At 41.7% G+C, this 27,912-nt stretch overlaps 2 long non-coding RNA genes across 16 annotated transcripts; one reads left to right on the forward strand and one right to left on the reverse strand.

Moving 5' to 3' along the window:
• Positions 1 to 5,287: 5,287 nt before the first annotated feature.
• LOC138224752 (uncharacterized) lies at positions 5,288 to 10,472 on the reverse strand. 2 transcript variants are annotated; one of them, XR_011183171.1, is made up of 4 exons: positions 10,458 to 10,472; positions 8,115 to 8,273; positions 7,862 to 7,988; positions 5,288 to 5,377 (listed from the first exon to the last, which is right to left on the reverse strand). It is a non-coding gene; the product is annotated as an uncharacterized lncRNA (long non-coding RNA). The 2 variants fall into 2 exon arrangements; XR_011183170.1 differs by lacking the exon at positions 10,458 to 10,472 and adding an exon at positions 8,741 to 8,755.
• Positions 10,473 to 11,275: 803 nt separating this feature from the next.
• Positions 11,276 to 27,724, forward strand: LOC138224753 (uncharacterized). 14 transcript variants are annotated; one of them, XR_011183178.1, is made up of 13 exons: positions 11,440 to 11,543; positions 11,786 to 11,917; positions 12,032 to 12,433; positions 15,656 to 17,937; positions 18,348 to 18,435; positions 18,559 to 19,165; positions 19,294 to 19,342; positions 20,566 to 22,269; positions 22,377 to 22,479; positions 22,575 to 22,703; positions 25,382 to 25,556; positions 25,885 to 25,926; positions 26,210 to 27,724. It is a non-coding gene; the product is annotated as an uncharacterized lncRNA (long non-coding RNA). The 14 variants fall into 14 exon arrangements; XR_011183182.1 differs by having other exon boundaries at positions 18,675 to 18,759; XR_011183184.1 differs by having other exon boundaries at positions 11,276 to 11,543; positions 18,559 to 21,281; positions 21,939 to 22,269.
• The last annotated feature ends 188 nt before the right edge of the window (positions 27,725 to 27,912 follow it).

The following is a 27,912-nucleotide window of genomic DNA, read 5'->3' on the forward strand; positions in this document are numbered from 1 at the left end:
ATTGAGAGACAGGCTCACTGTCTGTTCCTCAGGCTGGGACAGGAGATCACACACTGTATTATTATTATTATTGAGAGACAGGCTCACTGTCTGTTCCTCAGGCTGGGACAGGAGATCACACACTGTATTATTATTATTGAGAGACAGGCTCACTGTCTGTTCCTCAGGCTGGGACAGGAGATCACACACTGTATTATTATTATTATTGAGAGACAGGCTCACTGTCTGTTCCTCAGGCTGGGACAGGAGATCACACACTGTATTATTATTATTATTGAGAGACAGGCTCACTGTCTGTTCCTCAGGCTGGGACAGGAGATCACACACTGTATTATTATTATTGAGAGACAGGCTCACTGTCTGTTCCTCAGGCTGGGACAGGAGATCACACACTGTATTATTATTATTATTGAGAGACAGGCTCACTGTCTGTTCCTCAGGCTGGGACAGGAGATCACGCACTGTATTATTATTATTGAGAGACAGGCTCACTGTCTGTTCCTCAGGCTGGGACAGGAGATCACACACTGTATTATTATTATTATTGAGAGACAGGCTCACTGTCTGTTCCTCAGGCTGAGACAGGAGATCACACACTGTATTATTATTATTGAGAGACAGGCTCACTGTTCCTCAGGCTGGGACAGGAGATCACATATTGGATTATTATTATTATTGAGAGACAGGCTCACTGTTCCTCAGGCTGGGGACAGGAGATCACACACTGTATTATTATTATTGAGAGACAGGCTCACTGTCTGTTCCTCAGGCTGGGGACAGGAGATCACACACTGTATTATTATTATTATTGAGAGACAGGCTCACTGTTCCTCAGGCTGGGACAGGAGATCACACACTGTATTATTTCTCTCCCAGCAGGACTCGACATTGTTCTGATTCTGACAGGTTTGCGATATGATCTGTTTTATTGGTGAATAATGTTCGTCTTGTTCCAGAATATTTCTCACCGTGCGGCAGAAAGTGTATCTCTCTTTCCTTTTTTTCTTTCGGCAATGGGAGCACAGCCTGTCCTCTCTGGACATTCGGGTCTTTGTCAGCCAGTTGCTCTGGCCTGATTGTGTCTCTGAACCTGTACTTGACAGGGTCTGTATCTCTTTGCTGTTTCTTAGCCTGGTCAAATATCCAGCTAGTGTTTATTGTGTGGATCGTCTGTTTAGGATTCTGTAGCATTCCAGTTTGGAGGATGTTTTTACTCTTTTGGATGGAGTATCTACAGGCTGTTTGTCCCATTTAGTGTAATCTTGCTCACTGAGGGGATCCCACACTTCACTGCAGTATAGGGTAAAGGGTTCGATTGCACTTTTGAATATTCAGAGCCAATTGTATTTGGGGGACTGATGTTGTAGAGCCTCTTTTTACTGCCATGGAAAGCCCTGTGTGCCTTCTCCTTCAGTGACTTCACTGCCAGGAAAACTCCCAGATGAACTGATTGTCTGTTAGAAGTATGTGTTTCAAAGTGTTGTTGTTCACTGTGAAGTTGTAACTGTTTTCCTGAGATCTGGATCTGTTCTGGGAACCAATGACTCTGGTCTCACGCAGAAGGGCTATCAGTGTCCAGGTCTGACAGTCCTGCTCCAGCAGTGCCAGGCTCTGCTGTTCTGGGTCCAGATGGGCTGGCAGTGCCCAGGTGTGACAGTCCTGCTCCAGCAGTGCCAGGCTGTTCTGGGTCCAGATGGGCTGGCAGTGCCCAGGTGGAGGGCCGGTTATCAGCAACCCAACTGACAAGATTAAGAGCAGCACCAAAATTAGACAGTGTGGTTGCCAGTAAATATGGTTGCAATACTATGATTTAATTATCTACTTTATAATTTAATTCATCTTTAGTGTCCTGAAGCTAATTTGTTGTTTTCATCAAAACCTTAAACATAAAACATACATGACAATAATAAAATACAACAATGGTACATTACCATTATGCATAATATCATAAGATTAAAATTAAATCAGACAATTAGCTTGTAAAAAGTTCATAACAGTAATTGGATTCCTGCAAGCAATATTTTAATTGTTCAACATCTGAAAGCTTTTAGGTATAAAAGAAGGATCTTCTAATATTTGTTGTGTGAGATTAAGATGTCGCTCTGTTGTATATTTTGAGAATATTGCAAATACCACCAGACAATGTAACATTTTCTCATAATTCATCCATCATGAAACTTAAAATAGTTTTTAAATCCACAGTGCACAGGCTTCATTTTCCATAATTCATCACATCTTCCCGTAAAGAAAAGCGCGATATAAGTGAAAGCAATTATTATGAATTCAATAGAAGCAGTAGGAGAAGTGCCCCCTCTGTTGGCCGATCCGTGGAATTAAACTGGAAAAATACATTTTGATTCTTACAGAAATAGTGCAATGGCGCCACCTTGTGGCCATTAAGCAAAATTTCACCTTCAAAACTTTTTAAATTGAAAATACCGTTAACAGAATGTAAGTTTAATAGTTTTTAGTTCTTAAATTTTATTTATTAATAGTTCATTTTAAAAAATATGTAAGCATTATCGAACACAATACAAACAAGAGTACAGATAACATTTCAAGACAAAAGCATCACAGGGGTACATATTATAAAATAAATACAAATTATAAAAAGGTGAAACAAATTGAAGTCTGCACCGCTTTCATATTTTTACAATTTGAAACAGTCTGCAGATTCTCCTTTACATCCATATTAAAATGCTCAAACATAGGATTTTTCCCAGACTATTTCATTTTGTGTACATGATAATGTGCCATTCTAATAAAGTTACAAACGATATTTTTGTATCGTTTTCGATGGGGCTGAGATTGAACATGCCATCTATTTCTTCAAAGCAAATATAAATATTGGTCTATTTTTTAATATAATTTGCAACTTAGTCCAGAAAGGTTTAACCATGGGACATAACCAAAATAAATATAGAAAAGTTACTAATGTCACAATAAAACACATTTATCACTTATCTCAATTTTAAATCGCTGGACAACAAGGGTCTCAACTGGGTAAGTATGATTAATTATTTTGTATGAAACCTCCTTAACCTTATTAGTTATACAATATTTATTCGGCAGCATCCACATTTGCTTTTCCAATCAACCCATTTTACAAATGAGGAATTCCAATATACTGTAACAGCAAGGATATTGTCATCTTGCAACAGAGATCTTAATTTATTACATCCACAAATATTCATATAATTGTTTAGTCTCCAAGTAACGCTCCTAGATTTTTTTCAAGACTAACTATGAGCTGGACTTTAGTTTGTAAAAATACTCTTCACCTAATTGTTAGAATTGAGGAGAAGCTTACGGGGATCTTTAAAACTTATAAACATGTAGCCCGTTAACTATGTTGAATTACAAAGTGTCTATTTCTGCTCATCATAAGCGTCTGCAATTTAATTTTCAGCAGAGTGTATTTGATGAAAAATGTAATCAAACAAAAACTGATTTGCAGCTCACAGTGCAGCTCTTAAAACACTCTTCACACTTTAAAAGAGTCAGAATCGAGGAGAAGCTCACAGGTGTACTTAAAACTTATACACATGTAGCCTGTCAACTATATTGAATTAACAGGATCTCTGGAACATCAGCATGTCATGCGATTGAGTTTATCTGGGAGAAGGATCTGGCTGAACAGCGGAATAGGGTCTGGAAAGATGTACTGTACACAGTGTCTATTTCTGTACATCATCAACTTAAGCAATTTAATTTTCTGCACAGAGTGCATTTGATGTGTGGGAAACAGTCTAATGCAGCCATCTGTAACAGACTTGTGCTTGTGTTGGAAAGAGGAGAGCTGTCTGTTTTTCATGTAGGATTTGGAAATGCTCCCGGTTAGTGCAATATCGGTTTATGGTATTAAAAACTTTCAAGTTTAAATGCAGTGGTCACCTCTTAGGATCCCAAGAGCTTTTGATCTCTTTAACTAGTTTCCAGGAAGTTCAAGAAAAGATAATTACCTGAATTTGTGCAAAAAGTGGAAAAATATAAGGAAGAAGGAATATGGGATAAATTAAACTTTAACATCCACTTAGTGATTCATTGTCTCATGTGGCTGGTATAAGAGACGCACTGAAATTGATTGCAAAAAGGATTTGTAAGTTGGTGATGAAACAGTACCAATTATTTTTCAAGTACATACATTTCTGAATTATGTGTAGTAAGATGCTACATATGTTCTATCAGTCGGTGGTAGCGAGTGCCATTTTCTACGCAGTGGTGTGCTGGGGCTCTGGGATTAGAGCAGTGGATTCTAAAAGGCTGAACAAGCTCATCAGAAGAGCAAGCTCTGTCATTGGGTCTGACCTGGACCCCTTGGAGGTAGTGGCTGAGAGGAGAATGATGTCCAAAATGGAGGCCATCATGGACAACTTCTCCCATCCCCTCTATGACAGGCTTGCAGAAATGAAGAGCACGTTCAGCAATAGACTGATTCATCCACGGTGCAACAGGGAGAGCTACAGGAGGTCGTTCTTGCCTTCTGCCATAAGACTGTACAACACATCTACCTTGCGTCTGGGCAGAGGCAACATTGACAGTGATCTGTTCTCTTTCTTTTTCCCCGTTTACAACGGTTTTTTGTGCAATATATGCCAGGGACCTGTGCATTACATCTATATTTATATTCAGATGTGTGATACGATTTTTCTGTGTTCTGTTCTAGTTTGTTCTTTCTGTGTCCGGACTGTGAGTAACTCTTGTATTGTATGTATTGTACTATTATTATGTAATTCGTTACACTGTGGCTGTGTTGTCTGTGTTAAGCTGCTGTTGCACTGCAATTTCCCTCACGGGATCAATAAAGTATCTATCTATCTAAAGCCATCTGAGGTTCTCCTGAGGAACACGATTGTGCTGTTCCATTACTGTCCTCAGTGTCATATTTATTTTTTATTGTTCTTCTACACACTTCAGGACTAATTCTGGTTGTTCATAGTGCATGATTTAAAGTCCAGAACCTTGTTCATTGGTTGTGCTCGTTTGCATGTGAAACCTGCCTACTTGTGTCCATCTTTAATGAAACAAGAAGGCACAGCCAGGTCTTGACTTAGTTTTTATTGTGCTGATTTGTAGCCTCAGTCCTGCAGAACTAAGTAGAACAGTACAGGGGGAGAGCTGCTCCTTTCGGAATAACCTTCCCAGGATTTTACAGTGGCACAAGTAGGCAAACTTGTTTGAACAGGAATAATTGTCTTTTTGGGTGGTGCAGGCAGGCCATGATGGTGATTATCCAAGTTACTCTTGGAAATACTATGATGCCTTTTTTCAGACCCTTTGAATGCCTGTTTGTGCCAAAATGCTTTCCCACTGGTGTGTAGTCCTGATGGTCCCAGGAGGTCAGTGAGCATAGTACCTTCTGTTCCAGAGATGATACCTTCAAGTTTAAAGACAAAACTGCAGTTAAAACTCTTATCTAACTTTCACACTCTTGATAATTCAATTGGACTTGTAAACATATTTTTCTTGTAACCTTGTATAACACACCTTAAGACTGAGTACCACCTACAGTGGTAGCATGTTTATTGGTTTTAAACATGTCTAGGGGATCAAGGCTGAGGAGAAGGAAGAGTTGAGGGGTGGATAAACACCAGATAAACTGGGAGTGTTTGTTACAGATTTCACAGGAATTTTACTGCATTACCTCCAAACAACAAGGCAAAAATGTCCTACAATATTCTGTCATCTTACTAGTTATAGATCCTTCTGCATGAGCTAATGCCTTCTGGTTTTACCATGGTATAGCAGGATGTGTGAATGAAGCATCCAGCTGTATTACTACTGCCCTACTGCCCAGGGTTCTCAGTAAAGTCTCACCCCAGTCACTTTGAGCAGAAGTGAAGCCTCTGGAACCTCAAATTTTGGACAATCACTTCAATTTTTTTAAATCAGTTTCTGCATAGTCCAAGTCTAGCAATTATAATTTGGACCTTATTAACAACAGTAATTTCTTTAGCCAGTCCTAGTGCTCATTAAGAGATTTGTCTTATGGTTGAGTAGGCAGTGAGGATCATGATAGCTCACTCAATACTCTTCTTCCACTGTTCATTCTGGTTTACTTGTGAGTCTGTTGGTTGAGACCTGCTAATTTTATTGGATGGTTTACATTGACATAAGAATGAAATGTGCCTGCACTAGAGGAGCCCTAGGGTCCTAGAGGATGAAGGCTGCCTCCCAACGTAGATTGGAAACTCAGGCAAGAGAACCAGCAGAAAATAGGCCAGAGCTCCAGGGCTAAGGCCAGGAACCACAGTGCAGACTGGAGTGCAGGTTTGGAACTGGGAGCTGTAGTGCAGAGTGAAGGCCTGGAGAAAGAGCAAACTGGAACAGGAGATGCAGTGTAGAGTGATATTGCCAAGTTAAAATTGAACCCAGGCTTGAATACGTGAGGAACTCTGTTGTACCTTAATTTTACAGTCATCCACTTTTGAATATTTTGTTTGCTTTTTACATAAGCTATCGTACATAATATTTTTAATTAAGCTTTAATGCAAACACACTCTTTAATTGTATGTTTAAAATTCACGATATGTATAAATACATTACTTCTCTCTGAAAAAAGGTAACCTACTTACATCTAGCATTTTCAAATTTCATGGTGCAAAACCTACTGCTATCAGAAAACAACTTAAACTTGATAGGTTAGTCTAGTCATGAACATTCTGAGCAAAACCATTTCTCCTGTATTTTAAGGAAGGTTGTGTGGGACTGGGCAAAAGAGAACAGTGGAAGAAGGTACATTTTAATATGTAAGTGGAGTTGAGTATTTTTTCCCCCAACTGCTTTCTCATACTTTTTTGTACTCTGAAGACAAACATTTGAGGTAAAGCAGTTGCCACATTGTCAACGATTGGTTGAGCTCTGTGGGCTTTGCCCTAGCTTTTGAAATCACTTCCACAAAAAAAATCACTTTTCTTCCACCCAATAGGTACAGGAGATCTAAATTAAACTGCAGTAATTAAACTGGGTCTCAATTCCTCCTTACTGATGTCAGCCTTCATTGAGGTGCACATGTGAAGCTGCTACAGATCCAGAAGACAATATTGATCTTGGCCACCTTGTGGATTTTGTAAAGAGTAGTGAGATTCTGGTAAGGTCAGACTGGAAAGGCAATGGAAAAGCTTCTTTTCTAAAACAGTCAGTTAACTGTATAAACAAAACAAACATTTAACCAATGATACGGTTACCATTTTAAAGGACTGGTGGCTTGTAGCATGCATAGGCAGACAGTTAAACTCCAGATTATATCCTGAGAAGACATGGGTGTGAACTTCTACTTGTGACACTTTATATCTCATCTGGCACCGCCACCACATGCTGGTTGTAGTTGCAGGTAGTAGGTATGTATTACTAGTACCACAGCAGCTAAAAATTCATGTTTTAAACTAGTAAGTGCTTGAGGAGGAAGCTGTCCACATTTGTTGGTTGTATAGGAACAAGAAAGAGTTAATTGCAAAGTGAACAATAGATTGGTTTCCACTGCTGAGCCTTAAAACTGGAAGATAATTTTAATATTGCCTATAGAGCACTATTCCAGTAGGAATGTGTCCAGCGTTCACCTCCACTTCCCCCCCAGTTTAATTGCAGTACTGAGCCCTTGGATTAACACTTGCAGTGTTACATGCTGCACCCAAGTAAGATGGTAAGATTTATAACTTTTATAAACCTAGAATAGTACACTTGCCTATGGAAAAAAAGACAATAGTAACAGATTAAAAAACTACACCATTGATGAATCAATCACTTAAAATGCCATTATAGTTCAAAACTTGGCACAAACTAGTATGTGTTGTAAACTGTATGACAGTTATAACCTGTGCAGTTGAATCTGTGATTCAGGGAAACTAGTACATTTACTCACCTTTTCCATGCTCTACACGAGATGCAAGTGTTACTAAAGAACAGTGTGCACCAGGAAGAAAGCTCTGCATCACGTTTTGCAAAAATGACAGAAGCACTGAAGATGAACCACCTCCCAGGGTTTGATGCTGTACATGAGGTAAGGAAAAGGGATACTATTGATGGGCCATTTGAAGTTTAGTAGTCAAAGCCATAGTCTATCCTTCTCAAGGGTAGAGGTACACAGCTTTTGTGTAATCACATAAGCATATTACCCAGCCCTTTATTGAAAGAACCCAAGGCGTCTGCCTCCGTGATGTGGCTAAGCACTGTTTGGGACTCCCACAATGGCAGGAGTACAGCACCTCCTGTTCCCAGGATCACACTTCACAGGGGTCCACAGGTCCTCCTTCCCAAACCCTGGTTCATTCCAGCTGGGAAATGAAGGACAAGGACAGCAGCTCTGGTTAACACTGCTCATTAGGTGCCAATTCTTAAAAAAACATGGAAAACCTGAAGAGTAAGTTTGTCGGGCCAAGACGGGGTATCTATGCTCTATAGCAGTAGTTCCAAGTCTTGGTGACCTGCGCACCTTTGGGACTTTATTTAACTTACAATATATTACTTTAAATCTCCAACATGAGTAAGAACAGGGAACAAACCAAAGTCAATGAAGGGTTTGATTGTGTAACTAAGGGCTGAGCTGAAACAAGGTCACCAGGAACAGGATTGGGAACCACTTCTCTAGAGTTAAGAGCCACTGGAATTGTTTCCCAAGATTCAGAAAAAGTTATTTTCAATAAACTGGGAAACCCTCACTTTGGTGGGAAGGTGGAAAGTGTCATAGCTTAACAGAAGGATTCCACATGAAGGAAAATGGACACTGCTACAGTGTACCTACCCAGCTCACAGTATCCTGACCTTTCCATCAGGAACAGGCACTCCAGTCAGTTTACTAGAACCAGCCAAGTGAACGAATCTAAGAGCCCCCACTCATTAAAAAAGTCAACTAGAGAAAAACAGCACTTGACAAAGAGGCTTGTCCCAAAAACAGCCAGATGTCACCACTTTATAAATGCGGAATGAACACAGGAGCAGTGACTTTTTACACCTTAAGCTGGGCTGGCACCTCCACAAGAAACCTGAGTAAAACCAGTTTTCCAAGCAAAAAAAAAAGCCAAAATCAATTGGAAACAAAAAGAAGGCTTCACAGTTGAAATGTGTTTTCTTTCTTCTCTTTTCAGCATGGAATATGCATATTACTTGTTCCTTTGCAGACTGCGCATGCTGATGCAGGTACCCACCTACAATATCAATAGTAGTTCAGGTGGGTAGCTGCGTCAGCATGCGTAGGCTGCAAAGGAACAAGTAATAGGTTTATTCCATGCTGAAAAAAAGAAGAAAGAGAACACAACGTTTCGGCCGTGGAGCCTTCTTCAGGTGTGAGAGAGACAGGGCAGTAGGCAAAGGTAAAGTAGCTGGAGAACAAAGGTTGGGAGGGAGGAGGAGTGAGAGGCGGGAGCAGGGGACAGAAAGAGAGGCCAATCAAGAGGTGTGAAGTCAGAATGGGTGCAGAGAGGTGTGAAATGAAACTTCCAATGAATGGAGAAAATTTAAAAGAACAGTAATCTGTCGTTAAGGGAAGGGAGAATGTGTGATCCTAACTGCAGAATAATTTTAGTTTCGGTGGTCTTTCTGATGTATGAGTTCGGAAAACCGTCTTTGAGAACACAGACGGAGAGATTAGTGTGGTCGTGGCCGTCAGAGGTGAAATGAGAAACAATGGGCTTGGAGAGATCTTTAATCTTCACAGCCCTGACGTGTTCTCTGAAGCGGTCTCCGAGTCTCCTTCCTGTTTCACCAATGTAGATGGCTGGGCATTTACTGCAAGAGATACAGTAAATAAGGTTGCTGGAGGTACAAGATGCTGTCTGGGTGATCCGGAATTGTCCTGAGGGGCCTTGAATGAGTGTGGTGGTGGCTGTGTACTTGCAGGTGATACAGCGAGCTCTGTTGCAAGGGAAAGTGCCTGGTGTGGATGGTTGTTGAGGGCGGTCAAGGGAGCTGTGAACAAGGAGGTTACGCAGATTAGGTGGTCGGCGATATGAGATGATAGGGCGATCAGAAAAGAGGGCCCCAATGGAGGGATCATCCTGTAGGATGGAAAAATTCTGGTTAATGGTCCTGGGGATAGGAAGTGTGTTAGGGTGGTAAGGAAGCACCAAGGGAATGCGGTTGTTACGGCGGGAGTTCCTGATCGGGTTGATGGTCCGGGGGGTGTACAATATCAATAGTCCACCAGAAATGGCTTCATGCAGCTCAGATGCTTTCTACCAGGTAATCAAGAAAAGTATACTAGTTATATTTTACCTATGAAATATAATTATTATACTATTATAGGAATGCAAACTAAATGGTCATAATCAAGTGTTTGATAAAACAACCTTGTAAAAACTCATTTAAATCAATATTTAGCAACAATACAAACACTTGCTGCTCCAGTCCAGGAGTGGTAGTCCCCTTTAACCCGGGAAAGTGAAAAGCCAACTAGTTTAGCCCTGTAAACGTAAAGCAAATCTCAAGAACATATTCTACCCCACAGAGCAGCCTGTACTCACCCCTGTTCTGAACCACTGAATGGAAACAGGAGCAAAGGGAGTCCTCTGTTTTATACCCTGAGCAGGGCTGGCACCTCCCCCTTGGAATGTAGCAAAAACAGAGGAGCAAAGCATCCACAGGTGACAGTCGTAGTGGCTGTGAAACAGGTTTAACCCACAGTTAAAAGGGGTGTTCCTTAATGTCTTTTTATAGGACCATACATGTGAATAAGGATTTAATTGTACTTGTGTATATAACAAATAAACTGAACTGAATAAAAAAACAGCCTTGTAAACACACACATATGTAGGAGAGATGAGTTTCTAGTCATCTGCAGATATAAATGTGAAATTTAAGAGCCCAACCATTACTTATTGTACTCCCACCATGTTCATTTGTCATATAAATTAACTTTTTTAATTAATGTTTTTTTTTTTCCTCAGGAGTGTAGGAGTGTTATTTTTTCTTGTGTTTTTTTTCTGTGTGATTAGTGATGGTTTTGACCAAATAAAATTTTATGTTAAGTTAATATCAAGGTTGCAGTTATGTTTTGTTACACAACCAAACATGTTGTGTTTATATATGTGATATACAGTGTGGATATATATACACTTTGAACATTTGAAATTATATTAAGGACATTTTAAGGATCTTGAATAATTTGCAGTTTGGCTTCAAGTCACTTTTCACCATTTATGAGTGAAATTTGAAGGGATAAAAAGGTGGTTTAATCACTAAGAAACTGCAACTAATTTAATAACAGGAGCAGGGTGCTATTTAACAAGTGTTCTTGGTAGTCATTTGGAAATTAATTTGGCTTTGGGATGAGAGATCAATAGGTTAGCTGGCTAATGCTTGTTTGGTCGTTGGAAGCAGGTGTGTGTTGTATTAGGAGCGGTGGGGGTTTGGTAGTGGCCCTTTGAGGAGCCGTTGGGATTGGCCCCTGGTGAATTAGCTACAGCCGTGAGGTCATCGTGAGGCTTATAACAAGGCAGCCCAGGTGGGTGGGTGTCTGGCTCTCTTTGTCTCTTACTACAGCAGGTTAAAGAGAGGCTTTATGTTATTAGAGTGGTGGTTGTTAGTTTTTAATGTCATTATTATATAAGGTAAATTATTTTGCTATGCTTTTTTTAACCAGGAGTTGTTGAAGAATTGTAAAGCTTTTGCAAAGATGTGTTTTTAAAAATTTTAAGAAGTGTCAATACTTGAGAGTATGGAGTGAAGTTAAGATTAGTGTGAAGTCTCTATTTGCTTTTGGTTTAGACAATTTTTAGTTTTCCCCAACACTTATACATTTTGTTTTAGTGTATAAAACTCTTGTTGGTAAATACTGTGATCTCTTCTCTAGAGCTCAAACCGGCAACAGGAAAGGCTTTATATCCTGACTTGACAGTTTCACTGGGACATCAGGGAAGACCCTTCTCTGTCCAACATGCTGGTGTTCCAGTCTCTGCTGGACTGTAGGAAACTGGAGATGCAGGTCAGTGCGGGGTGAGCTCTTAAGGCTGGGAGAAGTCTGTATGGCACTTGTTCTGGTCCCCTCTCTGTGGCAGTGGGGTGGCCATCAGTGTTTTGCTGCCCTTGTCTCCTTCAGGTGCTGTTCTGAGAGGCAGATGGTGACAATGAGCACATTCACTTGAGAGAGGATGCTGGTGGAGTTTCCAGATGAGATTTTGTTGGAACGGTGTGTGGAAACTGCACAGACCAGCTTTTTATAAGGCTGTTCAGCAGTGGTTCTGATTGTCTGAGTTAAACTACACTGCAGTACTCAGAGCTTCTCAATGCACAGTATGGAGACACCGCTTGGAGAATTGTTCAGAGGAAGCTCACTGGCTGGATAAAAGGATACCCACTGTGTGACCTGTTGATGCCCACCTGTGCATATTGAAGTCTTGTGGTTTTAACAGTGGAAGGTGAAGAGGTGCTGCAAGCAATCCTTGAATATTCTGGATGCCCATGGATCTTGAGCAGTTGTAAAGGTAGTGTCTAGGAGGAGGTGAGTTTCACTCTTGTATCCTGTTTTTTTTATTTATTTATTTTTACCCTTAAGAATTGGCTTAGTTTTGGAAGACTTCTGGTGATTTTTCTATCATGTTTGAGTGTTGGTTTAATTCGAGCTGTAGGTTTTCTTATCTTCTGGGTGCTGTACTATATACTGACATGTATAGTACTAAACTGGTACTGGGAGTAAAAATTCTTACTGTTTCAAAGTGAAGAGGATCAAATCTAAATCTCTACTTCAGGTTCTGCTGTTGGAAGGGTTGACCAGGCCTTTGCTCCTAGAGGGATGACCTTTATTTGCCAGGAATGTGCAGATGTGGTACACTGTAGACTGGGTGCTTTCTCTTCAGTGAAGATCTGCTTGAGGAGTTCTTAGTTACTAAACCAAGACAACAGCTGTTAGGGGACCCTGTCAGAGCTGCTCAGTGAGTTCTCTACCACCCAGGAGTAGAGACCGGGGTGACTGTGTGTGGGGCAGCTCTGGGCTTGACATTGCTTGATCCTCACTCAAAGGTAGGAGTGGCTTTCTGTTCTGACTGCCACTCTGCACACCAGCCTTGGGGTGGCTGTTTCTAGGAGCACCTGAGCCACCTGGCTGGTTGAGCTATAACTGACTGTTCCAGGCAGGAGGGGTCTCTGATTTTACAGCCTTTGTTTAGTTGTAGTTGCTGGGGTTCTTTGTGTCTTCTAACTTAAATGAAGTGGTAAATTAGGAATGGAAGTCCAATACTGAAAGTGTTGTGCAAGCACAGGGAAAGATCTGGCTAAATTATTTTGCTAAGGGTACCAGTGGAAAATGGAGATTCACAGTATGTGAGATTTATTTCATGGGTGCACACATGTAAATAAATCTAACATTGACTTTAATTCTGAACTGAATTAAATTTAAAAAATGGGGAAACCTATGCTCCAGTCTAGTGTAAGGTGGACTTCCTGATTTAGCCCAGTGAGGCTGTATTTTTCCCCATTATCTGCACTAAAAGCCATGCTGTCAGAGGTTTAGTGCAGAAAGGGGAGGTATGAGTTTCTAGGTGACTGAAGTGGTATGTATTCTCTTGTGAGAAGGGAGAGAGCAGTATGGAAACTTACTTGTGCTGGAGGACTTCATTGTTTGTGCTCCTGTTTAAACTGGCTTTATACTGCATATTTTTCCCTTGGCTCCTGTGTATTGACCTGTGACCATACAAGATACTATGGTAGTAAGCTATTTCTATTTTTACACCTCTTAGAACACTTGAATGACTTGATTAGGGAATGTTAAGCTTAGTTTTACCAATGGCTTGTTCTGCATATGTACAAGCTGTAATCTCCCTAATGGTATAGAGCATGCTGTAGCTGGAAGGCTGAAATCAACTTTAAGTGTTAAAACTCAAACCGTTCCCCTCTTATGGAGCTCCAGTCAAGGCTGCTGCTGTTGGTACTGAAGATTGTTAGTGTTTTTGGTTTTGTACTGCTGTGGAACCTAATTATTTTTTTTGGGGGGGGGGACTTTTTGCTCTTTTTGTAGTAAATGCAAACTTACTGCACCTCTTTCATTGTGTGTTGAGGCATTTTCTTAAAGCATTGTCCACCACTATTTGTTTGGGTATACAACATTGAAATGTCTGTCAATTCTCTGTACTGTAAACTTGTTACTGTTTATGTAGAAGTACTGGTAGTTTTATTTAGGTGTGCATTAGATGTACTTGTATGTACCCTATGTCCAGATGGGAAAAATATCTTCCATTAACTATTTTTCCCCTTTACTTTAGGAATGTTAGTCTTCTGTAAATTGACCTAAAGATCTGAGTATTTGTGTGGCACGGGGAAGCAAGTTGAAGAATTCTAATCTCTTGCCTCAGAAGCTTGCAAGCTAATGTCAAGGAAGAGAAGCAAGGGCATCTATGTCCTGGGTGAGCAGGACAAGGATTTGTTTTTTTTTTTCTTTCAGCCAGTAAGGATCCAGCATTGAGGGTTAGGATCCGTGATCCATCGGGATTGGGGTGGAGTTGAGTTGGATGCACTGAATTTGATTCATTGTTGTTTTTGTTGTTTGGTGCTACATGTTTATTCTAGTGAGCTGTTGACAACCATTAATGAATATTGCAAAAGGATCCAGTTTCCCTGGACGTCTGCCGTGTCAAAGGAAGAATGTTGAGGAAGCGGAAGGCTGTGTCTATTTCAGCTATTGCCTGAATCCCTGACCTTGGCTGCTCTGTGATGGGCAGTTTGCAGGAAATACTGGTCAGTAATCCAGTCAGCCAGAGTCTTTAATGCTGATCCAATTATTGCTCTTAACTCAAGTGCACTCTTGTGGCCAAGGTAAAGGTGAGTTTGAAGGTACATAGAGGGGAGGTGTAGGTCAAGATCTTTTGGTCTGGATTGTTAATTGATTTTAGTACAATGATCAGTGTTCCCCAATCCCTGGCAAGATTAATCCACAGTGTGGAGAAACAAGATTGGTGAATCCTGTTCAGAGGGAGCTCACTGGCTGGCTAAAAGGATACCAGCTTTGTGACCTGTTGTCCATTTGTGAGTATGGAAGTCCTGTGCTTTGAACAGTGGGGAAAGTGAAGAGGTGTAAGCTGTCCTCAAGTTTCCTGGATGCCCATGGATCTTGGAGGAGATGGAAGGGTAGTGTCTAGAAAGACACTGTGCCTGGAGACAAGGTTGGTTTCACTCACCCAACCCCCCCTCTTGGATATCTTCTGGTGGCAAATGACATGGTTTTTAATGTGTTAAACCTTTTTGGCTTTCTTTCTGGGTTTGTTCCCTGCTTGGTTGAAGCTCTCCTACACAGTCATGCACTGGACTGGCTGCCATTCTGACTCAAAGACTGAATTACTGCATTGTATGTGATTTTATTTCATGGGTGCACACATGTAAGTAAATCCCATTGGATACACTGCAGTACAACTGTGACTTGGCACACTGCAGACTCCTTACTGGTTGAGGCTCTGAGGAGATGGCATGTCAGCCAGGTTCTCTTGATGGGTGTTGGCACAGGAACTGCTCTCTTCAAGGGAGAGGAACTGCACTGGATCTTTTCCTTGTGGAAAGAGCCCTGGACTGGGGGGTTTTCTCTGCTCTCTACATTGTTTCCCTGTTAGCTTGTCCTGGGCAGGTGCTATACTGAACATTTTGCAAGTTCAGCGCAATCCTGGATTTGGGGTTGAGCTTCCTTTAGTATTTCTGAAAAGTGCAGAGGACTTGGACTAAATCCTTCTCTCCATTTCAGGATCTCTGCTGTCAGAAGGGACGAGCAGGCCTTGGGTCCAGAAGGACTTAGTGTGACAACATGCAGGGGTGTCAGTTGTACTTATCTGTGATGGAGTCTAAGAGTGGAATCTGTTACTCTGTACCCATATAGTGGTAGGAGATGTGAGCTTAAGGCGAATGGACACCTCCTGCTTGAATCTTTTGGTTTTACATGCATTGTATCAGTTTAAAACTAGTTTGAATCAAGTGGGTAGTGCTGTGCTTGCTCCAGATAAGGAATTTTTCAGACTTAAGACCTCTGCCTTAGTCTCTTGCTCAACAGTTTCCATGCTAGTTCTTGGGGACCATAAAGTGCTGCATGTAATTAAGTCATATGCAAAGAATTGTCTGGACTGGTTAATATTTCTGCTTTACTTCAAGTATGTTTCAGATATCATACCTTTCTCTAGTCTTCCCAAGCTGAACACATGGTTAAGTAATTTTGTTCCTCCAGTCTTGTCTTTTTTTAAATAAAGGTTAATTTCCTTTTTAGTTTGAGATAACTAATGGATTAATAGTGGTGGGAAAGTTCTCTATGGTTGATTGTAATCCATTAATTATCCAAATCTCATCTGATTAACAGATGAGGTGGTAAGTGCTAGTTTAGTCATTGGAAGCAGTTGTGTTGAATTGGAAACAGTGGAGGTGGGACACTGAGCACAGGTTGGGATTGGCTCCTGTTAATCGCCCTGAGGAGTTTTATAAGGCAGCCCTGGAGCCAGTGTGTTCCCAGCTGCAGCAGGTGAAGACGCTCCTGTGATTTGTGGTGGTTTTTTACTTTTAAAATGTTAGTATTACTGTGGTAGGTAAGAGTAATAGCTTCTTTTGAGGTTTTAATTTTTTTTTTTTGCAAGCCAGTGTAATCAGATTTACTGTAGCCCTGAGCTTTATTGGATGAAAATCAAGTGTTTTGTTTTAGTGATCATTGATCCTTTTACGTGGTGAATTAACTAATTGTATGGATAAAGCTGAGGTGATGCATCTGCTCAATTTTTTTTTTTTTATCGGCTTAAATTGTTAGGACTCACAGACTGTAAACCAATCATCCCACTGCCTGAAATTCCTGACCCTAACCTATAACCTGCACCTTCAATGCTGACCTGATCAGTGATCCTAACCCAATCAGTGCACCCATGTGGCCAAGGTAAAGGTGAGTTGCAAGTCAAACTTTTCGTGCATTTGGTCAGCAGTGATGTGCTTCCCGGTCCCTGGCCAGCTGTATGCACAGTGTGGAGTGACGGGCCTAGAGAATCCTGCTTCGAGGAAGCTCACTGGCTGGCCGAAAAGATGCTAGCTGCGTGACCTGTTGATGCCCTACCGTGAGTATAAAGTGCAGAACTTTAAAACGGGAGAGCGAAGACATGCTGCAAGCTGTCCTTACATTTCCTGGATGCCCATGTATCTTGGAGCAGTTGCACTACCCAGAGCAGAGGTGAGTTTCACTCTTCTCCTGTCTTCCCTAATCCAAAGCAAATTTGATGCTCTAACCATTTAGTATTGGTGAGTGAGCTTCTCTTTCAGATATCTTTCATGTTGCTTAGTCCAAATTGATCAAACAACCCCCTCACTTGTAAGAATTTTTACAATGGAGGAAAAGGTACTTTTGGTGTAGGCTTAGTGTTAAACTCTTGAACCTCATTGCAACATGCTATCCACTTAGAAATGAGGTGTAATTTTGGATTTGTCTTGTCTCTTTTGGGTGATGTTTGCTCCTTGATTGGGTGAGGTACTGACGTGCACTTGACTGGCTGTCATTCTGGCTCTCAAAGACTAAATTAGTGCTTTGTATGTGATTTATTTCATGGGTGCACACATGTAAATAAATCACTTTGGTTCAATTGTGACCTGATGGATCGGACTCCTTACTGGTTACAACTCTGAGGAGACAGCATGTCAGCCAGGTTCTCTTGATGGGTGTTTGCACAGGAACTGCACTTGCTCCCCTGTGGCACGACAGTGGACTGGAGGGTTTCCTTTGTTTTCTGCAGGGTGTTGTCCTGTTGGTTTGACTTGGACCCTGTTGGTAGTGAAAATGCGGACTTGACTGTTTCTAAGAAAGGAAGAGGACTTGGGTTAAATCCTTCTCTCCATTTCAAGCTCTCTGCTGCCAGTAGGGATGAGAAGGCTTGTGCTCCTGAGGGAAGACCTTTCATCACCAGGAGTGGAGCGCAGATGGGGCCGGTCTCTTTCTATGAAGGTCTACTGGAGGAGTGGGGAGCTTGTTCCAAGTCTGAATGTCATTGATAACATCAGAGGATTCAGGTTTGACTACAATGTGTACACTAGCTACATGTGGAACATTTTCATTGGGTACAGTACATATACCTGGGTTCACGTACAATTGTGTAGACTGTTGTATGGGGTATATTTATGTGTACTGGGCAGATGGCTTTTGGCATGGGACATAGTGTTGTATGACACACTCTTGGCTACTTCTAGTTTGTACTTGAAGTTGAAAGACCCTGTAATCAGGATCAGAGATGCAGGACAATCTGAAAGCCAAGCATTCTTTAGTTTACTGCATGGAAAATTGAATATTTTGAGAATCTTTGATTTTGCAACTAACTTCAACTGTAGCAATCCGTTGGGCATCTTCAGTATTCAAGCCAGTGTTGTGATGCAAGATAGTGATGTTGAAATACTTTTTTTACACTGTGTATTCCAATGAGCAGGTGACAGCTGTCAGACTGAGAACGGGGGAGTAGGAAGCATTACTGCTGGTGAACTTGGGCTGCGCCGAGTGAACAATGTGAGCTGAAGGTAAGCAAAGGAGAGATTCAGGTCAGTGTGAGGAGAGCTTTTAAAGTTGGGAGCAGCCTACACAGCACAACCTGGTCCCCTCTGTGTGGAGGATGGGAGTGGTTAGTTCTGTTTCTTTTACAGTTGGGGCACGTGGCAGTGGTTGAAGACAAGATGCTCCTAGTCTCAAGAGAAGAGTGTCTTGGTCTCTGGAATGTTTCTGTGATTTAGGGTGGAATGCTGTGATTTGTGCTCCCCAGTCCCTGTCCACCTGAATGCAAAGAGTGCTGATGGACGCTTCCATTGAATAGTATTGGCCGTCCAAAAGGATATCGGGAGTGTTCTGTGAGTATTAAACACGTGGGAAGGTTGTGCAGAACATTGTCTAATCATTGGTGAGTTTTGGCATTTTGCACCTTGTGACTGGTTCTCTACACTTTCCCAAATCAAAGATGACTGAAATATCAAACTATAGTGTTTGATTAAAAGAGTCTTTATATGGAGTCAGGTGTGAGTGTCTTGCTAGCAAATTCCAAATGCAATGCTTTTTCACTTTTGTACTAGGCTTAGTTTTGGGATTCACTGGGCAAGTTTAGCTTCCTGTTGAACTGTGGGTTTCTTTATTGTAGGCTTTTGTTTTGATGTTTCTTGCTTAAGCAGTTGTAGCACCAGCAGCCACCTCCTCTTGGAGACTCCTTGGAGATGTTTTCAAACAACAGTGAAATACCATGTCTGAGACCCAGTCAGATCAGTGAGTTCCTTACCACTCAAGAGTAGATTGGGGAGGTTGTGTGGGGCAGCTGTGGGCTTGACACCACTTGAGCAGCTTTCTTTTCTGACTGCTGCTCTACACATCAGCCTTTTGATGGTTGTTCCCAGGAGCAGCTGAGCCACCTGGCTGATTGAGCCAAAGTTGACTTTGTTCCAGGTAAGAGGGGACTCTGATGTAGCCTGGAGCTGCTGGGGTTCTTTGTTTTTTTTTTTTTTTTAGCCTTAATGATAGTGTCACTGTAGCATAAGTACTGGTTAATCAGGGGACGGAAGTCAAATACTGAAAGTGTTGTGCAAGCACTGGGGAGGATTTGGCTAAATTGTTTATGGTATGACTGGGAAATTAGAGAATTGTCAGTATGTAAGATTTAGTTCATGGGTGCACACATGTAACTAAATCTTACATTGAAATTTTAGAAGTGAATTAAGTAAATTAAAGGGGGAACCAAGAGTATGGTGTCTTCCTGATTACCCAGTGAGACTATTCTGTGAATGTCCAGCACAGTCCTGTCAGAGGTTTAGTGCACAAAGGGGAGTGAGTTTCCAGCTGATTAGAAGTGGTTGTGTACTGTGCCTTGTGAGGGAGAGAGCTACATGAAGACTGTTGGACTTTCTTATACTGGATGTGTACTTTAACCATGAGCACAAACCTGTTATTGGTGTAAAACTGGCTGTGAAACGTGGTTAAGTGGTTCTGCTGATCTTCTAGAAAGCTTTTTTTAAAGGTGTTTCTAGTCATTGAGGAATATGAGGCTTAGTTTGACCATGGGTTAATCGGTATGTGTTCAAAGTATTCTCTCCATGATGGTCAAGTGTGTGATGCAGCTCAAAGACCTCAATCCACGTGGTGCCCTATCAATCAGTTTCGAGTACTATGTACTTTTGTCAATTGTTTAATTTGTTTAAGCTCTAAAGCCTTTTCACCTTGGTTAAGGCTGTAGCGGTTTGGTACTGAAGATGGATAGTGTTTTGATCTCCTACTGCTGTGGATCCTTGCTGTTTTTGAATTTTTGTTACTTTTGCAAAATCAGAAGTGGCTCGTCTCAAATTGAGTTTAAGGCAAAAATTCTGCTGCACTAGGTATGCATTTTTAGGATCTCTTTAAAAAGATTGAATTTCAATTACTATTTTATTTGGATATGCAGCTTTGCATAATCAGTTCTGTTTTTCAGTAGTGGTGGTTGGATTTTAATGATGGGTAAGTTGTGCTTGAATCTGCAGCACATCTACGTGGTGAACTACTTTAAATGGATTTGGTAACAATCATGTATCTTGGTTATAAGGCTCAGTTGGTTAAGCTAGAGGTTTTTAATTGGGTGTCTCAAATTTTCTACTTTTGCTTTTGCAACTGATTTGACTAGTTTTCATTTCTGGTTTCAGCCAGTATCCAAGCTAATCTCAAGGAAGTGAAGCAACAGCATCTAAGTCCAGGGTGAGAACTGTCCTGGAGTATTGCAACAAGATCCAGAACTGTCAATGTTAGTGGTGTCTGTGTCCATGATGCCATGCTGCATGATGGTCCAGCTCAGAAGAGAGGAGGCTAGCTTTGTCCTGAGTAAGGTGAGGTGATCCACCTGCTTCAAGTTCTCATCTACAGAAAGTCCCGAGCCTCTGAATAAGGTGGAAAGCGTGGTGGGTAAACCAATCATCCTACTGCCTGACGACGTGCTTGGGCTGTAACCCTCATCTTCGGTGTGGATATGTTATTTGCTCTCACTCTAATCGGTGCACTCTTGAGGCCTAGGTATAGGTGGGTTTGAAGGTAAGTAGAGGAGGTGCAAGTGTAGCTGTTTTTCCTGAGATGGGTCAGCAGTGATGCAGATCTGTGCATTTGATTATAGTTCAATCAGTGCTCTGCAGTTCCTGGCCAGCTGAATGCACAGTGCAGTGACAGGCTTGGAGGACCCTGCTCAGAGGAAGCTCACTGGATACCAGCTGTGTGACTGGTTGATGCCCATTGGTAAGCAATGAAGTCTGTGGTTTGAACAGTAGAAAGTGAAGAGGTGCTGCAAGCAGTCCTTGAAATTCCTGGATGCACATGGATCTTGGAGCAGGTGCAAGGGTGGTGTAATAGAGGACATGTCCCTGGAGCAGAGGTGAGTTTCACTCTTTTCCGGTCTAACCTTATCCATTTCAAACTTGATGCTATATAACCTTTTAGTATTTGCTTGTTAGAACTGTTTACTGAAGCTGAAAAGTTTCTTCTGGAGTAGGCTACATGTTAAGCTCTTGGATCTCTTCTGGTGTATAACATCATGCTTTAACATGCTGAACTGTTTCTAGAGGTGAAGCTTTTTTGGGCTTTCTTCTGGGTAATTTTTCCTCCCTGTTTGGTTGAGGCATTTGTGTACTAATGTGCACTTGACTGGCTCTGTAAGGCAATTACTGCTTTGCATCGGATTTATTTCATGGGTGCACACATGTAAATTGGTTTTGATGCACAGCAGTACAATAGTGATTTGGCACAACAGCCTCCTCCGTAGACTCCTTACTGGTTATAGCCAGGTACTCGCGATGTGTGTTGGCACAGGAATTGCTCTCCTCACAGGGGAGGAACTGCACTGGATCCCTCCCCTGTGGCAAGAGCCCTTGACTGGGGGTTTTCTCTTCACTCTCTGCAGGGTGTTTTTCCTGTTTTATCTTGGACAGATGCTGCAACAAACATTTTGGACGTTTAGTACAAAACTGGAGCTGGGAGTAATTGTTCTTACTGTTTCTAAGTGCAGAGGATCATAACAGAATCTGTCTACTAGGTTATCTGCTGCCAGAAGGGTTGACCAGGCTTTTGCTCCCAGATGGATGACCTCTCATCGCCAGAAGTGGAGTAAACTGAGTAATCCAATTATCCCACTGCCTGATTAGTTTACTCCTAACCCATCTTGCATTTTTAGTATAGATCATGTTCTGCTTAATCGGTTATCCTTATCTTTTTGGCTTCGATGTAAATGACTGTGGGGGGGGTCTGATTCTTTTTTTTTTTCCACAGGATGCAGTTTTCCCATAGCTGTCTTGGTGGAGAGCAAGGAGTGCTACTGCTTGGGGAAGTGGACTTGGACTCCTCTCTGTGAACAAGGGGAGTTGAAAGTAAGTAGAGGGGAGATGCAGGTCAGTGTGAGGGGCACTTTTAAAACTGCATCTGCATGGTGGTAGTGTGGAGGAGGAAAATGGACAGTCCTGTTTTGTCCTTGCAGTTGGTGCACTGAGAGGCAGCTGTCAGATGAGGACTGTCACTGGAAAAAGGATGCTTTTGAAGTTTTCAGCTCCTGGTCTCAAGAGAAGAGTGTTGGTATCTTGGTCAGTTATGTTCACAGAACCGCCTCTCTCAATGAGGCTAGACCACAGTTGTGCTGAGTGGTATGATTGACTCTGGAATATTGTTTGTGATTTAGAGTGGAATGCCATGATGGGTGCTCCCCAGTCCCTGCCCACCTGAATGCAGACAGTGCTGATGTCTTGTTTGGAAATGAGCTTCCATGGAACAGACTTGGCTGTCTGAATGGATATTGGGAGTGTGACCTGTGAGTATTGAAGTCCTGCAGGTTGAACACTAGAAAGCAAGGAGGGGTTTTAAGCTGCCCTTGGTGAATCTGCTGGGCACCTGAGGATGTTGGAACACATGCAAAGGTACAGTAGTCATGCAGGACACTGTCCCTACTGCAGCGGTGAGTTGTGAGCTTTTGCATCTTGTCTTTGATTTGGGAAGTGTAGAGTTCAAGTTTCATTATACTTATATACAGGTATATGGTATACCTGTATATAAGTATAATGAAAATGCTATTTGGCTAGGTCTTGGATGTTAAGCAGTACAAAACAATACTTTTGTATAAGAAAATAGGCAATGTGCAAGATCATACTTCAACTATATGAAATAAAGGATAAAACATTTTATGGAGAGTGAGCTTCTTGGCAAGTGAGGTAGATTTCAATGTGTGCGTTTTAGATTTGATTGAGGGTTCAGCTCATGGGTGAGAGGCTGGAAGTTTAATAGTTGTGTAGTGTGTGGGTAAAAACTGTCTGGGCCCAAATACTCCAGTACTGGTTTCCAGATGGTAGAGGCTCAAGCAGTCTTCTTGCTAGGGTGTGTGGGGTCTTTGCTTAGAGCTTTCCTCAAGCACTCTCCATCATAAATGACTTGGATGGGAGAGTAACCCCAGTGATGGACTGGGCAGTTTTCACCACCCGCAATACTGCAGTTGCCATACTACACTGATGCAACCTGTGTGCTTTCTGTAGTGCATCTGTAAAGGTTGGTGAGAATCTGGGGACATATCTCAGCCGCCTCCAACCGTCTTGGGGAAATTCAGGCTGTGTTGACCTTTCTTAATCAGACAGGTGGACGATGGATTAAGCGCACACCCTGGGGGACTTCTGCGTTCAGTTGGTGCTGGAGGTGCGGTGTCCAAGCTTGACAGCTGGAGGTCTGCCTGTCGGAAAGTCCCAAATCCCATTGCAGAGGGTGGTGTCGTGACCCAGTGCATTGAGTTTCTTGACTAGTTTCTGGAATGATGGTATTAAAAGCTGAGCTGAAGTAGATGAATAGTAATCCTGTGTATGTTTTCTTTTTATCCAGATGTGGATAAAAAGTGTTGCTGGCTTCAAACTGAGCATAAAAGGCATTGAGCTCATTAGGCAGGGAGGCATCATGGACAGATGTTCTGCCTTTTTGTAGTCTGTGAGGGCCTGTATACCTTGCCACATGCGCCTTGGGTCAATCGTGCTGAAGTGTTACTTCAGTTCCTGTTTGAGTGTGATTTTTGCATGTTTAATACCTTTCTTTAGATTGATACTGGCTGACTTCAGTTCTGATTTATTGCCCGATTGAGTGTTGCAGACCTCTGTTCATCCATGGTTTCTGTTTAGGAAACGCTCTTATGACTTTTGTCACATAGCCAGCACATGTCTTGATGTAGCTAGTGACTGATGTATATTCCTGTATGTCGATACATACTGTGTGGCTGCCTCTTTTAAAAACACCTCAGTCAGTGCCTTCAAAACAGTCCTGCAGGAGTGATTCAGCTCCTTCATGGCACACTTTCACTGTCCTGACTGCTGGTTTCACTCACCTGTGCAGCTGTCTGTGTGTGTGTGGGGAGGAGAAATGGTGATTGTGGTCTGTTTCCACGGTGGGGGAGGGGTATGGCCTTGTAAGCATTCTGAATGTTGGTGCAAACGTAGTCCAGAGTGTTTTCTCCTCTCGTTGGGAGGGGGACTTGCTGATTGGTATTTCAGGAGAATGGGGTTGAGATTTGTAAGACTAAAGTCACCCAAGATGATATAGGTTGTCGGGATGTGCAGATTCCTGCTTATTGCAGGGTACAGTACCTCTAGCACTTCTTTGCCATTAGTCAGGGGTGGATGTAGATGGCAGTCGTAAACAGTCTGAACAGTAAACGGCTACATCTGTTTTCGTGCGATATGCCAGGGACTTGTGCAATACAACTTGGTGTACCGTTTTGGTTTATTCTTTGTATGTTCTGGACTGTGAGTAACTCTACTTAATGCACTTCTCACTGTACGGATTGTATTGTATCATTCATTACAATGCTGTTTACTTTAGCTGCTGTTGCACTGCAATTTCCCTCATGGGATCAAAATATCTACCTATAAGTTTTATATTCCCTCAGCAGATAAAAGGGGTGTTATTTGATCATTAGAAATTCCAGAGTGGGTGAGCAGTGTTTCATGATGGAAGATGTTGCACCATGTGTTAATAAAAATGCAAACTCCCCCACCTCTGGATTTACCAGACTCTGTAGTTCTGTCCATGTTGAAGGCAGAAAACTCATCTAGGTGTATTGCTGAGTCTTTAATACTATGTTAGTTAAGTTTTGGTGGAAAACGAGTCAAGAGTTGTAACTGAAATGGAGAACTAGAGCTTGATTACTAAGGCTCCTGGCTCCTTTAGAACTAGGAAACAAGTCTTGCTAGTTTTATACAAAATGTTTAAATGTCTTTTCAGTTTGAGGCTAAGTTTTGTGATTTTTGTTGGGCAATTTAAGCATCTTTAAGGAACTGCACTGGATCCTGTGCCAAGAACCCTTGACTAGGGGGTTTTTCTTGGCTCTCTGCTGGGTGTTTTCTTGTTGGTTTGTCCTGGACAGGTGCTGCATTGTGTTCATGTTGGGAGTGGAAATGCTGGCTTGACTGTTTCTAAGAAGTGCAGAGGACCTGGTCTGAATCCTTCTCTTCATTTCAGGCTCTATGCTGCTAGAGGAGATGAGCAAGCTTGGGCTTCAGAGGGAGGTCCTTTCATCACCCAGGAGTGGAGCACAGATGGGGCTGGTCTCTGGGGTCTTTCAGTGAAGGTCTGCTAGAGTGGTGTGCTTGTCTGAAGACTGCAAGTTAAAGGCAGCATCAGAGGATCCAGTCAGGTGAGTGAGACAAGTACTCATTTTGAGTACACTGGGTACTTGGGGGTTTCATTTGAGTACTTTGGGTATATGTTGATTTTGTTTAGGTACAGTTGTGGAGATTGCATGTCAAGTTGGATAATTGAGTATATTGGTTAGGCAGCTGTTGGCATGTGCATGGGAGTTGTATAGTACAAACAACTTTTTTTCTTGCCTAAACTTTTTTACACATTAAATGAACATGAAAGATCCTGTTATCAGAGGAATGTGGAGGAATCTGAAACCCTGCATTTTTAATGAGGAATTGAATTTTTGAGAATGTTAACGGTTTTAATTGTCTTGTCTTAAGCTAGCACACCTAGGAGGAGAAGCAAGTGGATTTATGTCCTTGGTAAGTATTCAAGAACAATTTAGTTCCTCAAGGTTGAGGGAAGGGAGAGGTTTAACTGGCTGTTTTTGGGAACTTGTGTGGGAATGTTAAATGCTTTAAACAAGGTATTAGAAATGGACTTGAGTTCTGCACTCTGTTTTTGCTTTATCACATTTTAGGGTGGTTTTGTTGGTTTGTCCTGAAAAGGTAGTACTGAACACTTATAGTAGTTTAGGTCAAACTGGGTGTTGGAAGTGGAAATGTAGGCTGGACTATTTCTGACTAGTGTTTTTTTTTTCTTCAGGTTCTTTGCTGTCAGGGGGATGACCAGGCCTTTGCTGCCAAGAGAAGACCTTCACCAGGACAGGAGCCCAGATGCAGCAGACTGGGTAGCAGGTTGTCTGCAAAGATCTTGATGAATCTGTTCCCATCCCAGAAGCCAATGGGCACATCAGAGGATCATTAAAGCTGCTGTAGAAGTGTCTAATGACAGGCAAAAAATTAGGGGGGTCTTTTTTGGGTTAATTGTGGGCTGGAAAGAGGTTCAGGTGCTTTTGATGGTCCAACAGGAGCTGTGAAGCTCTAAGTGAATCTCTGCACACCAGCCTTGTAATGGCTGTTAGGACCTTGGCTTGTAACTCCAGCACCTGAGCCACCTGGCAGGGAGGAGACAGTTCCTTTTGGTGCAGGAACAGAGAAAGAGTTCCAAGTTTTGTAACTTGGTAGCTACTTTGCACATTCTTAGCCATTTTGAAAAGCGTTTGAGAGGCTAAGGTCAAGCAATGATTTATTTGCATGGGTGCACACATGTAGATAAATCTTGCCTTGGCTGTAGAGTAAAAGTGAATTAAACCTATTAAGTAGGGATGAATAAAAGGGAAACTAATCACATCCACTCATTTCGGAAAGGTTTACCTGAGTGTGGCTCTTTTTTTGGTACCTGCACAGAAAGCTCTTGTCATGGGAGAGGATTTTTGTTTTATGTTGTGGCTTTGTAAATACTTTGCCAGAGAATGTTCTCGTGTATTAAATGTCTTTTTGTCTGTATGGGATGTTAATAAAGTACCAATTTTTTTTTCTTGTACCACCACCATCAACATAAGTTGCTGTTAATTATATTAAGTACATTGTGCCACTGGATCTGCTTTTTCCTGTAGTTTTTATTTGGACATTTTGCTTCCTAATTGATTGGTTTCACAACTGATTTTTTTTTTTTTTTACTACTGGGGAGGTTCAGGTCCTACTTTTTGGGTACATTTGATGTAAGTAGAGGATGTTTATTAGCATTCTTTAGGCATCTAAGCTTTGGTATATATTTTTAGGCATTGACAATGTAAAGCACAGAATTTTAATGGTTTGGGTTTATGAAAGTTATTAGATTTTGCCCCTGGGTGGTTTGTGCCTTGTTCAGTTGTGTAGAAATGAAAATGTACTTTATTTTCTTTCTAACGTAGAGGTTTTTAGAATGAAGGTGTCTTTGGTTGGAATTGGCTCGGCTTTGGTTTTCTTTAGTTCTCATGTTTTACTTTTGGGTTTTTTTTTTGTCTAGCTTTGGCTTCATTTTTTTGTGTGAACTTTTTTACAATTACCTTGTCCCAACATGTTATCAATGTTTGTGTTCTTTTGTAGTATGTTTTGTCATCTTTTGGTTGTAGTTCCCTAGTGTATTGAAGTGAACGTAGTTGAAGTTGTCGGGTACATTGGTTTTTGTATTAGAAACACTAGTTTAGGATGGGCAAGTGCCTTTGTTTTATATGGCTGGCTGGGGGTAGTTAAGGTTAGCCAGGGTTTCAGATACCGAAGACCTGAGTGTTTTGGGTTTTTGTTTGGTTGGCTTTCTCACTATTAGCCAGCCTCATTTTGTTTCTATTTGGCACTGCTCTAGTTCCATGTTATCCTGTTTATGTACCAGTCACTTTAAATAAATCTTTTGCACCAAAACTTGTCATGCTTTCAAAGTTCTTCACCAGAAACCCACCACCATCCAAAACCATCCTAGAAGTTACA

The sequence above is a fragment of the Lepisosteus oculatus genome, chromosome 23 (genome assembly GCF_040954835.1).
Source record: "Lepisosteus oculatus isolate fLepOcu1 chromosome 23, fLepOcu1.hap2, whole genome shotgun sequence".
In the NCBI taxonomy this organism is placed as follows: domain Eukaryota; kingdom Metazoa; phylum Chordata; class Actinopteri; order Semionotiformes; family Lepisosteidae; genus Lepisosteus; species Lepisosteus oculatus.